The sequence below is a fragment of the Pinus tabuliformis genome, chromosome J, assembly GCF_031772625.1.
Source record: "Pinus tabuliformis cultivar Carrire ecotype Pingquan chromosome J, CPIR1, whole genome shotgun sequence".
In the NCBI taxonomy this organism is placed as follows: Eukaryota; Viridiplantae; Streptophyta; class Pinopsida; order Pinales; family Pinaceae; genus Pinus; species Pinus tabuliformis.
Window position 1 is genome coordinate 40,753,722 of NC_142295.1, and position 15,219 is coordinate 40,768,940.

A 15,219-nucleotide genomic window follows, 5' to 3' on the forward strand; every position below is an offset into this window, starting at 1 on the left:
GGATACAAGAAATAATACAGTCTATGTAGTTTGGGTCACTTTTTATGAAATTCAAATCTGATGCTTGTAGAGAATGTTATGATGATTTTCCCAAGGTCACCTATTAAGACGGAATGTTGGAGCATGAAAAAACCCTAACTTCTTCGGACCATATCTTAGAAAATATAGCGAGCAAAGATATGAAATTCTTACAACAAGTTCACCAAGATTTCAGCTCCACGTGGTAAAACTTTTAGCTTCTGAACCTTCTTGTAAAAACGTTATAGTGAAAATTCCACGATGACTTGTTTGTAGCAATGAAACCCTAGAATCTAAAGCTCTGATCCCAAATGTTATGCAACTAGATCACAAAAGAGATAGCTCAACGACTTCAAAATTAGCCTCCTCGAGCAGGAAACATCCTTTACATCACATAATTGAACAATTCTTGGATGATACAAAAGACAAAACCTCATTTCTATACATAGGAGTCTAAGGGGTCACAATATAATTTGAGCTTACATAAGAATAATAATGCAAGGGAACAACAATAACAATAGTGGGGTTCTATAGGGAACAATAATAACAATATGGGGATTACATGGGCACAACAATAAGAATAAGGGGGCTACACTAACAATAACAATAAGGGGATACACTAGTATTATAGGGACCTAACAGGGCCTCAATCCATTTAGTGAAATAGTTTGTTCTTGTCAAGGTCCACTTATGTTGTGCTCATGATGTTGGATGGATATCGCCTATAAAATCAAGGCCCCATTGCTGAAATGTAACTTCCACAAAAATATAATTTAAGGGTAAATACATCTACTTCACTTTTCCTTCAAATAATTGGCATTTGGGACATGCTGCAACTTCCTTATGAACATCAGCAAAAAGTGTATGCCAATAAAACCCTTCTCTCAAGATTTTGTTAACAGATGCTTTCCAATAATAGTAACCACCACATGCTCCCTCGTGGAATTATTTCATCATTTTCTCAACTTCATCTTCTGAAGTTAAAAATTTAGTAGTATACCTTGTGGAATTTTCCAGAAAAAATAACCACTTAGGATACAATATTTAACAAACTTAAGTTTCAAGAATCTAGCCCGAGTTTTATTTGTTCTTGGTGGATCCTGCAAATTTTGCAATATACAAACAATATCACCATACCATGAAGAGTTTTTAAAATGAGCATCCATTACTACAAATGGTTCATCATCCTTTATTTCTAATAATTCCATAGTTAGATTAATCCCAAGAGTTCCAATATTTGCCTCAGCCATCAATCTCGCCAAGCCTTGTCCTTTGATTAGCTTAGTGGGTTTGATTTCTAGGTCAAATTTTATAATTTTGGCAATCCATTTTCCTCTCCTACCATCACTGTCAGGTTCGATTAAAATACTTTTTATCACAACATTTGGTACATAAGAAATTATGTGAGAATGAAGTATAAAAATTGAAATCCTTGAGTGGTTTTACCAATGTGTAAGCCTATTTATCCATGATATTAGATTTTAACTTATAGTCCCTCGGTTCTTTGCTGAAAAACGAAATGGGTTGTTGATGGCCTTCTATGTTCTTCTGAAGAAATACCCCTGAAATGGCATGTTATGAAGCAAAAGAGAAAATGACAAATTCTTTGGAAAAATCAGGATTGGTAAGTAGAGGAGCCTGACTTAGGCCCCTTTTCATGTCATTAAATGATTCTTTAGCCTAATCAATCCATTTTATTGCATTACCTTTCTTCAACATATTTGTGATAACCTTTAGAATCTCATTAAAATTAGGAAGAATCTATGTAAAAAAATTACCTTACCGAGAAAAGATCGAAACTATTTTTGCTCCTTGGTTGTTCAATTTCATGTATGGTTGTTACTCTATTAGGATCAATTTTAATACCTTCTTTTGATACTATATGGCCTAGTAACTTCCCTTCCTTCATGGAAAAATGAGATTTATTTGGATTTAATGAAACACCAAATTTTATGCACTTGTGAACATTGTTCCTAAATTCTTTAGATGATTAAGTTCATATTTTGAAAAGACTGTAATATCATCTCAATATATCACAACAAATTTGTCCCTTTCATCAACAGATGTTATGTCCATTTCTTTTCTGAAAGTGGACCCAACATTCATGAGCTCAAAGGGCATATTTGAGTACATTAATGTACCCCATCGTGTAGTAAAGACAATTTTGTCCTGATCTTTTGGATTTACCAGTATCTAGTTATATCTGGAGAATCCATAGAGCATAGAAATTCTTTCAGACCCAACTACTTTCTGCAAAATGTGGTCCATCTTGGGTAAATGATAGATATATTTCAAAGAAACTTTGTTTAGATTCCTTAAATCTAGATTCCTTAAATATTTTTTTTCATTTGATTATCCTTAATTTCTGTTTGAAGGGATTTTCATTTTATTTAAGTGGAATGGTGTGCTGAATAATGATCTTAACATAAACCTTCAAATCCTGATACCTCTAGTTACACACATCTGAAAATTCTCTCAACTTATCTACATAATGTTGCTTTTGTTATGATTTTAAAGAATTAGAGACCTTGACTACTTTAGGAGTATCTTTGGTCCCTAAATTATAGTCCTCCATTTCTCTATCACTTAGTAAAATTTTGGGTTTGATAGCTACATCATTTGTGTCAAAGAGTATTTCTAAAGGGACTATGCCTCTAGGAATTATATTGTTTTTTAGTTGAATGATATCCTATCCAACTATAGCATTTAAGAAAACTAATGCTTAAGTATTTTCCTCTATTTCTTCCTTATCATTTATGTTAATTGGGGGATTCATAAACTCATCATGACTCCCTAGGAATATCCTGATTTGTTGATCATTCTCAAAATCTTGCCAATATTTGGTATTATCAGGGATAGAGGGCCTGTGTCTCACATAAATTTCATATTTCTTATTTGGATATATGGGAATTTTGAAAGCACTGGTAGTAGTGGCTAAATTATCTTCTATTCCATTTTCTCCTCTAAAAATAAGAGAAATTTCATGCTCCAAAAAGAAATTTAGCAAACATGTCCCATACATCATTATGATAAGCTCCTATCCTTATATATCTAGTCTAATATATGCCTTTAACCTACATCACAACCAATTCCAAATCTCTGAAAACATGAACTCTCTTTGCTTTCTGCTCTCTCAACAAATTCAGCCCAATGATCAAAGCTTCGTATTTTGCAATATTATTAGTAAAGTCAAAATATAACTTGAAAGAATGTAGTTGACTAGTGACGTCATGTGGGATGATCCAAATTCCTGCCCCAGAACCTTCTTTACAAGTAAAACTATCAAAATGTAAATTCCATATACCTTCATCTCAAATTTCCTAAACTTCTTCTTTTTGAAAATTGCCTTCAACCTGTTCTTGTGTTTCTGCATTAGTACAACAATTATTAAAGAAAATTTTGGAACCAATCCCTATATCCACTGCATAAATAGGATGGTTGTCAAGCTGATTTTGATTGTTGACCATATAAGCCATATGGACTTCTTTGTATAAACTCTTTGGTTAACCAAACAGTGGAATGGATGAATAAGTCATATCCATTTGTAGTATTCGTCCTAGATTTGTTTCCAAAGACCGAGACAACATCATAACAAATATTGGTGGAATATCTGCCACGGCTATGTGCATTATCATGATTTTTGAATGTATTTGTGCCAAGGTTACCACCAGATCCTTTCTTAACCCTAAACACTTGACTTTCCTTGAATCAAATGAAAATAAGTCCTTATATGGTCTATTAATCTCAAGTCCTAAGTTGTCCATGACTGACTTGGGCATAAAATTTTGTGATGCTCCAGAATCTAGCATGGCATTATGAAGGATAATGTCATGAATATTTATACTAACATAAAATGGAGGAACATCGTCATTCACACTAGTTACATGGGGGCCCTAAGTGCTCATGGGTTGTGATAATGGGGCCCCTAAAGCTATTATCACAACTATTGGGGGTTCCCCTATCAATTGTTCTCTTTGTGTTCCCTCTAGGCCCCTAGTCCCTATTTCATGAATCCCTAAGCCCCCTTATCATCCTCTAATGTTAAGATTATAGATCTTAGTAAACCATGCTCAAACCTCTCACTTCTACCCATCCATGCTACCTTATGTCCCCTTGGTTCGTTCAATACACCAGAAGATTCCCGTCCCCCAAAATTCATGAGAATTGAATGTTTGAAGGTGGTAATTTAACAACCACCTATAAATGTTTAACTCTCATGACTTTTGGGTGGTGGGGGGAGGTCCGGCACGGTGGAGGAGGGGGGATTGTCCATCCAAAAGTTACATTGTCATGAATTTTAAGGGGTTTGTTAAAAAACCCCCTTTAAAAGTCATAAGAATTGAGCTTTTGGAGGTGGTTTTGGACATCCATTCCCAAAAAAATGTCACGAGAAATTAAATTTTAGAGGTTTTTGTTAAATAACCACCTTCAAATGTTCAATTCCCATGATTTTTTTCTTTTTTTTCTTTTTCAGGGGGGAGGGTACAAAAACTACCTCCAAAAATTAAAATCTCATGAATTTTAGGAGATCTTTCAAAAATCTGCCACAAAAATGTATTTTGGGGTAGTCATTTAAATCCCCCCCCCCCCAACCAAAAGTCACGAGAAGACACTTTTAGAGACAGTTGTTAGAAACCACTTGCCATAAATGGGTTGTTGACAGTGTTGGACCCACCAACATGTTAAGGGAATATCCTCAGTAAGAGTCCCAATTAGACCTCAAACCATTTGGTGTAGGAGTCCCAGCAGTGGGTTGTAAGGTAATGCCTTGACCGCGATGTCACACAGAGGCAAGTAAGATAACTTTGTCAGTAGCAAGGGTTTGTCTGATGCAGTGATTCAAGGAATGAGTATGAGAGGTTCCAACACTTCGAAGGGGGAGGAGGGTGAAGGTGAGTTCCAAGTTAAAAGGGATTAGTCCCAACTCAGCTAGGAACACACAACACAAAGGACATGCACAACTTCCGGCAAAGCAGTCGACACGGATGCAACAATCACAACATACAATGTAAGATAACACGAACAACACTCACGGCTCAGTCAAAGATGAGTGTGATGGTTGATATAACGAGGTTCATGAGAAAGGTCTGTCTGATGTTCAACAGAGCAGTTGACATGGACGGTGACAACATTAATAGCATATGCAACACATTAACAACAAGATTCATATAACTGCATACAAATCAGTTCATAAAAAAGTACGTAACTTAAACATCATATATCATTAATTCAACTGGAGCAGTCCAACTGCAATAACAACATATGCATGAAAATGTGTTGGCTCTTCTTATTAAAGAAGTGTAAATCACAATCATACAATACACCATGTAAACCTGCTAGCCCCATCAGTGGAATGATACAGCCACATTCGCCTGCTCCTCCAAAGAGATGTACTAGCTTCGTGCAGTGGAGAAGCCAAGGTGTGTTACAATATTGTCCAAGCCTTCTTCAAGATGGTCTTAGTAGAAGCTTGGTGGACCAAAAGCCCTTACAATGAATTATGAGGGACAATTTATAGCAAAGGGTGGGGTGACCCTTGGCATTCCCCTTTGTGACAGTTCAACTACCCTCATGACTCTTCACCTACTCTTTGATTGTTACATCCAACTATTGGCACTCGACTTACACTTGACATGACTCAACATTACAATGCACATGTACTTATGTGAGACAACATGGATTGAGAAAGCCTTGTAAGACATCACTGACACTCACTCCGCTATGGTGAGACCAACTCTTTGACATGCTTGTGATGGTGAGCTGATGCCAAGCTTGGTCGTCCGTGATGGTGTGCATGCACCTCATGGTGACATCTTGCTGAAGCGAACTCTTGCCTCTATTGAAATGGCAAAACACTGATGCATAGTGTCTGTGCTGATCTTCAAGTGTGTGTTGGTGGTCATGTGCATCAACTTGCCGAAGTGCATGTTTAGCCCCAGTTGGACTTGCTTCTTGTCTTCGCCTTGGTGAGTGTGTTGAATGGTTTGGATTGCATGCGTGCACTCAATGACATGCATGCTGTTGGATCCTTTGCATGTGATCAACAACACTACTCACCATGTTTGCTCTGTGTCAGCTGCTGGGATGGATCCTTAACTTGTACTGGTGTAGTTTCATCCGTGAGTGCATGTTGCGCCCATTATTGTTCATGTTCCTGCTGCAATTCATTAGACTGCATGTGCAGCTTCATGTTGTTCCTAAGTTGTTGCTTCAGCACATGCAACTCCTTCTTTGTTCCAACTTCTGCCTTTGCGTGATCTTCATGTCGCGTCCTCACTTCATAGCCTGAGTCTCCAAAGTTTCTTTCATTATCAGTGGATCTGCTTGATCTTGGAACTTTTCTCCTCCTCTATGTTGTCAACAACCTTCCTCTTGCATTTGTTGCGTTCACTCCATTCTGTATGTTGCCTTTAGCTTCTGTTCATGACGTTGCTCATTGTGATGCTTCTTCTTGATGTCCATGTCCATGAACAAATTGATGTCTTCGTGAGTAGGCAAGCTCATAGACACTTGGTCGACTGCATCCCCAAGTGTGCTCTGAATGGTGTCTTCATCTCTCCTCTCCTCAAAACCATTGTACCTGTACTGCTAAGAGGTAGATGAACACCTGCGATACCTGGAGACATGGAAACACTCATAGCAATATATTTGTCATTCGAAAACCAAAATGAACATAAGAACTGACTTGCAACATACCTGGGTGAATGATCATGAAGGTTGTGTAATTTCAGCCAAGTGGTCAGGAAGCTGACTGTCAAGACTGCACAAGGCATAGTCTAGGCTATTGGGAGACTTACTGATTGCTGGAACTGTACAACGCACAGTCTAGTTGAGAAATTGGCTACTGGGATTGCGCAATGAGAAATCCCAACTGGGAAGGACTGTTGGCCCAGGGGAAGATTTGCACAAATTTTTGGGCTAAGAAGCCACTGACCTCCATAAATGCGCAATTCAGTCCAGGAGGCTAGTTCTGGGCCAGAATGCGCATATTTGGAGAGGAAGGTGAGCCTTCCTTCTCTAGTTTACGCAATGCAGCCTTGGTGAAGGTAGAGACCGGACCAAGGTTGGCCCGACTCGCTGACGGGCAACTGAAAGCAAGTAAGTCGATGAAATGCATGGCAACACTAAGTGATAGCAGAAGTGATAAAAAGTGCATGCAAGACATGAATGGAAGATTGATCAAACATATCAACATGCATGTGGGTGAGGCCATTTGCCGGTTGGGCGAACGCCTGTGCAAGGAAATTTCATGCATGCGACAGCAGTGAGATAGCAACGAAAACTGAAACAGAACTAGGAAAAGCTAGAATATATGTAAAAGACAACTGGTCTTCAAAGAAATCAAGGAAACAACACTTACACAAGCAAATACACAAAAAGCGACGAAAATGCAGCACAAGGCATGGGAAGCAAGCTTACCCCAAAACAACTGAGCTAAATGTGCCGATTGCTCTTAGATGTGATGTGAGATGTTGGGGCTACAAGGTTGATGTGAGGAATGAGCTCTACAGAGTCCAGTTGATTATTTTTGATAACATCGAGGTTGTGATGCACATGTCACAAATCTAGGGGAAGCAACACTTGGAGGGAGGTTTCTAAATTTCTCCTTGCATGTAACCTCCAACTGCTAAACATAGATCCCTGAAACAAGGGATGCCTTTGCATGATGCCTTGGGAGAAGCAACCTATGCATGCAAGTCTGTTTTTCTCGGTTCCGGAGGGAACTAGTCAAATCAGCTACACATGCAAGCGACTGCTCGACTGCTAGAGAAAAAGGCATATTTCTGACTGTAAGCTGGGTTGACTACCTAGGAGGATTGCATAATTTCTAGGTAGAGCAGATAACTTCTACCCAGATTTGCACAAATCTCATGCTGAACAGCCTGTTGATGGAAAATATTGTGCAAATCCTACTGGGAGAGTTGGCTAGTAGGATTGCGCAATCCTGGAGCCCAACAGGCTGTCAGAGGGAATTGCGCAATTCCTAGAGGGAAGGTTGGTTTCCCTCCAAAAATGCGTAAATTTCACTGGGAAGCTGCTCAGCCTGCAGCTAGACCAAGTTCGGGTGAGCAGCCTATGAAGGAAAAAGATCAAACTGTGATTGACAGGCTGCCTTTGAGCAAGAAAGACACTGAAGCTTGAGGACTTGACAAAGCAAGGCAAGATGTTGTGAAGGTTGGTAGGGAGGCTCCAAAATAGACTAAGGAAAAATTTTGGAGGTTGGTTGTAGCCACTACAACACCTGATGACACATTGGTAGAACTCCATCTCTTTGAATGGACCTTATTCGTGAAAAGCAAGTCTAACACCTCCGGAAGTATTGTTCAGCTCTCAGCTCATCTTGGCTTAACACTAGCTTGATTGTAAGATGTAGCATCTACCAAACTCTTGGTCGATTTACACACATTCCAAGCCAAGGCAACACAATTGTTTCAATTGGCGTTGAGGGGTATATAAGTGCACAAGAAGTATAGTCGTCAGAGTCTAAGTTTCATCTCTAGTGTTGCTCCACTACTAGCAGGCCTGGACAGTACCCTAGTGGAGTCACATAGTAACACAAGCATGGCTCTGCTGCTAGCGAGATTGGTCAGTACCCCAAAAGAGTTACTTGGATCACCTCCCTGCGCAGGAAGTATTTCTCGTCTTTCGCCTTATTCATTTTTCATTTGAATTTTTTTACTTTTCATTTTTTTTTTCACTGTGCATAACACTTATTCATTTCAGAGGCGAAAGAGGGATCCTGACTTATTGAGAGCAGAAGAGGTTTTTCCAGCAGAGAAGTAGTTAATTGTATCTCTGACATGCTTATTAAGGTTTTCCCTCTCACCTTACCCTACTTGACTGAGCTGACAAGGGTTAACCCAAAAATAATCGACTAGAGCAGGTGACACTAGTTAGCGCGGGTTGTGTTTTCACCAAGGTTCACATTGAACAATACTTATTTTACTTCGACATATAATGGAATAAAAGTAACAAGCTCATCATACAGAGGCAAGATGACAAATAACCAAGTAGTCATAGCTGTACAAACCCTCTTGTACTTCACCCAGCTCATTTCATGAGTCACACATGGTTTCATGGGAACTAACCTATGAACGAAACAAGCAAACGAACTAACAACAAAGCGAAGCAAAAGTAGAAGAAAAAATGAGAGAAAAGCAAGCAAACAATCAAGCAAACAAAGCATGAAAGCAAAAAAGCATGCAAGAATACAATTGAAAGAAAACACTGCTCCTACTCCTACACTAATGGTGCATGGGCCTGATCACGTGAAGTGATACTTCCAATGCATCGACCGGCACATTGGTAGACCCATGTGGGTGAAGGCTTGATCCGCGAGTAACCCTGTCGTGTGGACCAGCATACAAGAAAGATATAATAGTGAATACAACCACACTTCATGTTCCAAAGTGCCCATGGGACATAAGTGAGTGCATGTGCATGACAGACAGTTCATGGACTTATCATGGTGTTGTGTGATACTACGTGCAACTTTGAAGCACAAGCACACTCTTGACTATGACATGCAAGCAAACGAAAGAAACAAAGATAACTTGCATCGCGCATAAGTGCTTCCAATATAAGACTCCTCCAATGCGTGAGCAATGGGATTGTGCAGTTCGAGTGGAGGAAGTGTGATCTGGGTGTTAGATTGATCTTGAGTGCATACTGATGAGCGATGGGGAGCCTTGAGTGTTTGAAAAATTTCCTAATCAGAAGCGAAACCAACCTTAGGATAGCGAGGGCCTGACATAACCATCAGCTCAAGCTGAAGTGCCTCAATGGTCTCTGGGGTTACGACTTCATTGACACATGGATCTTCGTAGACAAGTGGCTTAGATGGATTAACATTGAGTGAATCAACATCGTGATTGGATGATGAGGTGAAGATATCACGACAACCAAGATCAGAAAATTCAGGATGTTGGTCGGCATCCTCATGATTTGATGAATCACACAGAGGGGTAGATGAGAAGGAAGGATGTTCACCTCTACGTTTCTGGAAAGAGTAGATGAAAGGTCAAGTGGATTTTCAATGAATGATTGGGCCTCTCCATTGTTGGATGATAGGCTAACATACGGTGTGTTTTGCGAAAGATCAACAATGGGTGCATCCATAGATGAAGACACACATGCAAAATCATGGATGGTAGGTTCACTAACGATGTTAGGAAAGAATGGAGGGGGCTCAGACGAAAGGGAGTCATCCTTTGTCGAGTGTTGATGCTCAAGCTCCCACTCATACTCTTCTTGAATGACAACGTATGTTGGTTGTGAAACACCAACTCCATTAGTGGGTTGTTCCTCATTCACAACAAGTGAAGAGTTCGGAATGGACAAACACAAGACAGCATCATCTGGAGGAACACCTGGGTGCGAACACGGAGGTCCAAAAAAATAATGCATATGAGAACTCGAAAGGACTCAAAACGAAATCTGCACGAAAATTGTGTGGAGTGATGTTGGGAGGGTGTGAAGGTTGAACAGGTGTGTGAACATGATTCTCAACATCATAGGGCGATGGTGGAACTATTGAATGAGAGGGAGGTGAACAGTCCACTGAGACAGTGCCTTTTCCCACATGAGATTGCGTATTTTCCATCAATGAAGAAAGATGAGTGAGGCTTGATATCAAGCTTCCTCTTGGGACGAGCAAATTTCTTAAGGAAATACTCGAACCGGTCCCAAAGATAAGCAAATTTCATCTGGCTCTTCGGAGCTTGAAACAAGAAGTCACAGAAGCGCTGCCAAAAATCAATAACGGATTCATGTGGAGCCCTCCTTTGCTATAAAAATTTCCGATCAAGATGGTCTGGATCAAAATGATAGAACGTGTCTTCAATAAGATCACAGAAGTGCTCACATGAGTGCAAGGTGTCAACCAGTAGGCTGAGAACCCAACGAAATGGATATTCGCGAAGTGTGAATGCAAGCAGCAAACCAGCCTATTCGTCAGCAAACTCATCTTCCTCATAAATCATGGAAAGAAAGTTATGTAAGTGCTCGGGCCAGGCCACTTCGCCTTCACCATCATACGTGTGATTGGACAAAATATTGAAAATCTTCCCTGAGATGGAGACATCTTCACAATTTGAAAAACACCTCGGGGGGGGGAGAATAATGCAAGACTCCATGGATGATATGCAAAGGTTCAAAACTAGATGAGAGGACACTGCTTGTCATCAGGCCCTCCTTCTAGCGCCAGAAATGTTGATGGTGCTGGACCCACCAACATGTCAAGGGGATCTCCCCGGTAAGAAGTCCCAATTAGACCTCCAACCATTTGGTGTAGGAGTCCCAGCAGTGGGTCATAAGGTAATGCCTTGACTGCGATGTCGCACAGAGGCAAGTGAGATAACTCTATCAGTAGAAAGGGTGTGACTGATACAATGAGTCAAGGAATGAGTATGAGAGGTTGCAACACTTCTAAGGGGGAGGAAGGCAAAGGTGAGTTCCAGGTTGAAAGGGATCAGTCCCAACTCAGGTAGGAACACATAACACAAAGGACATGCACAACTTTTGCTATAGTAGTCGACATGGATGCAACAGTCACAACATACAAGGTAAGATAACACGAACAACACTCACAGATCAGTCTGAGATGAGTGTGATGGTTGATATAACTAGGTTCATGAGAAAGGTCTACCTGATGTCTGACAGAGTAGTCGACACGGACGGTGAAAACATAGATAACACATGCAACACATTAACAACAAGATTCATATAATTGCATACAAATCAATTCATACACAAGTATGTAAGTTAAACAACATATATCATTAAGGAAAATAGAGTAGTCAAACTACAATAACGACATATGCCTAAAAATGTGTTGGCTCTTATTATTAAAGAAGTGTAATCCACAATCATACAATACACCACGTAAACCTACTAGCCCCATCAGTGGAACGTTACAGCCACATCCGTTTGCTCCTCCAAAGAGATGTACTAGCTCTGTGCAGTGGAGAAGCCAAGGCGCATTACAATACTGTCCAAGCCTTCTTCAAGATGGTATTAGTAGAAGCTTGGCTGACCAAAAGCCCTTGTAATGAGTTATGAGGTACTATTTATAGCAAAGGGTGGGGTGACCCTTGACATTCCCCTTTGTGACAGTTCAGCTACCTCATGAATCTTCACCTACTCTATGACTGTCACATTCAACTGTTGACACTCTACTTACACTTGACATGACTCAACATTACAATGCACATGTACTCATGTGAGACAAAATGGCTTAAGAAAGCCTTGCAAGACATCACTGACACTCGGTCCGCTTTGGTGAGACAAACTCTTTGACATGCTTGTGATGGTGAAGCTGATGAGTTGATGCCAAACTTGGTTGTCTGCAATGGTGTGCACGCACCTCATGGTGACATCTTGTTGAAGCGAACTCTTGCCTCTGTTGCAACCGGTGCATTAGTTTGCCCCCTTCATCCAACTCGTCTGCTAACATGCGCATGGTATTCTTGGGTACGCTTGAACCGGAAACACACTGATGCATAGTGCCTGTGCTGATCTTCAAGTGTGTGTTGGTGTTCATGCGCATCAACTTGCCGAAGTGCATGTTCAGCCTACTTTCTTATTGTCTTCGCCTTGGTGAGTGTGTTGAATGGGTTGGATTGCATGCATGCACTCAACGACATGCATGTTGCTCAATCCTTTGCATGCGATCAACAACACTGCTCACCATGTTTGCTCTGTGTCAGCTGCTGGGATGGATCCTTAACTGGTACTGGCGCAATTTCATTCGTGAGTGCATGTTGTGCCCACTGCTATTCTTATTCCTACTGCAACTCATTAGACTATCTGTGCAACTTCATGTTCTTCCTGAGTTGCTTCTTCAACACATGCAACTCCTTCTTTGTTCCATCTTCTGCCTTCGCGTGATCTTCATGTCGCGTCGTCACTTCATAGCCTGAGTCTCCAAAGTTGCTTTCATTATCAGTGGATTTGCTTGATCTTGCAACTTTGCTCTGCCTCTATGTCATCAACAACCTTCCTCTTGAATTTGTTGTGTTCGCTCCATTCGCTGCATTTGGTATGTTGCCTCCAGCTGTTGTTCATGATGTTACTCACTGTGATGCTGCTTCTTGATGTCCTTATCCATGAATAAATTGATATCTTCGTGAGTAGGCAAGCTCATAGACACTTGATCGACTGCATCCCCAAGCATGCTCTGAATGGTGTCTTCATCTCTTCTCTCCTCGAAACCATTGTACCTATACTGCTGAGAGGCATATGAACAACTGCGATACCTAGAGACATGGAAACACTCATAGCAAGCAATCTTTTAGTCAAAAACCAAAATGAACATAAGAATTGACTTGCAACATACCTGAGTGAATGATCATGAAGGTTGCGTAATTTCGGCCGAGAGGTTGGGAGGCCAACTTTCAAGACTACACAAGGCACAATTTGGGCTGCTGGGAGACTTACTGACTCCTAGAATTATGCAATGCACAGTCTAATCGGGTAGTTGGCTACTGGGATTGCGCAATGAGCAATCCCAACTAGGAAGTACTGCTGGCCCAGGGGCAGATTTGCGCAAATTTCTGGGCCAAGCAGCCATTGACCTCCAGAAATGTGAAATTTATTCTAGGAGGCTAGTGCTAGGCTAGAATGCACAAATATGGAGAGGAAGATGAGCCTTCTTTCTCCAGATTATGCAATGCAGCCTTGGTGAAGGCAGAGACCGGGCCAAGGTTGGCCCGACTTGCCAACGGGCAACTGAAAGCAAGTAAGTCGATGAAGTGCATGGCAACACTAAGTGATAGCAGAAGTGATAAACAGTGCATGAAAAAAATGAATGTAAGATTGAGAAAACATATCAACATGCATGTGGGTGAGGTCATTCGCTGGTTGGGCGAATGTCCGTGCAAATCAATTTCATGCATGTGACAGTAATGAGATAGGAACGAAAATTGAAACAGAGCTAGGACAAGCTAGAATATATGTAAATGACAACAGGCGTTCAAAGAAATCAAGCAAACAACACTCACACAAGCGAATACACAAAAAACGATAGAAATGCAGCACAATGCATGGGAAGCGAGCTTACCCCAAAACAACTGAGTTGAATGTGCTGACTACTCCTATATGTGATGTGGGATGTTGGAGCTACAAGTTTGATGTGAGGAATGAGCTCTGCAATGTTCAGTTGATGAGTTTTGATAACATCAGGGTTGTGATGCGCATGCCACAAATCTAGGGGAAGTGACACTTGGAGGGAGGTTTTTGAATTGATCCTTGCATGTAACCTCCAATTGCTAAACATAGATCCCTGAAACAAGGGATGCCTTTGCATGTTTCCTTGGGAGAAGTAGCCTATGCATGCAAGTTTGTTTTGTTCGGTCCCGGAGGGAACCCGTCAACTCAGCTGCACATGCAAGCGACTGCTCGACTGCTGGAGAAAAATGCGCATTTCTGACTGTAAGGCTGGCTGGCTGCCCAAGGGGATTGCACAATTTTTGGGAAAAGCAACTGACTGCTACCCAGATTTTCTCAAATCCTGGGTTGAACAACCTGTTGATGGAAAAAATTGCTCAAATCCTGCTAGAAGGGTTGGCTGGTACGATTGCGCAATCAGAGGGAATTGTGCAATTTCTGGAGGGAAGGCTAGTTTCCCTCCATAAATGTGAAAATTTCACTGGGAAGTTGCTCAGCCTGTAGTTGGACCAAATTTGGGTGAGCAGCCTGTGAAGGAAAAAGATCAAACTGTGATCGACAGGCTGCCTTTGAGCAAGAAATACATTGAAGCTTGAGGACTTGATGAAGCAAGGCAAGCTGCTGTGAAGGTTGGTAGGGAGGCTCCAAAACAGGCTATGGCAAAATTTTGGAGGGTGGTTGTAGCCACTATAACATGGGTTTAAAAGACACCATGAAAAATACATTTAGGGGAATTCATTTAAAATCTTTGAAAGAAAATACATGGAAATTATTTGGGGGAAATATGACTGTCGATCAAACTTAGATCAGATTTAGGGACCTTGTGTCTCTTTTCCTTGGACCCTATTAGTGCTTGACGGTTGTATTCGGAGGGGTTGGAAAAAAAACCTAATATAACCAGGAAAATTAGTGTTGGAGCACCTATGGTTTGGGAGAAAGGCTTAGGGGTTATAGGGATAAAGAGTTTAGGGGTTTGGGAGTCAAGGGTTAACGTTAAAGGGTTAGGGCTTAAGGGGTTTAGGGGTTTAGGAGTCA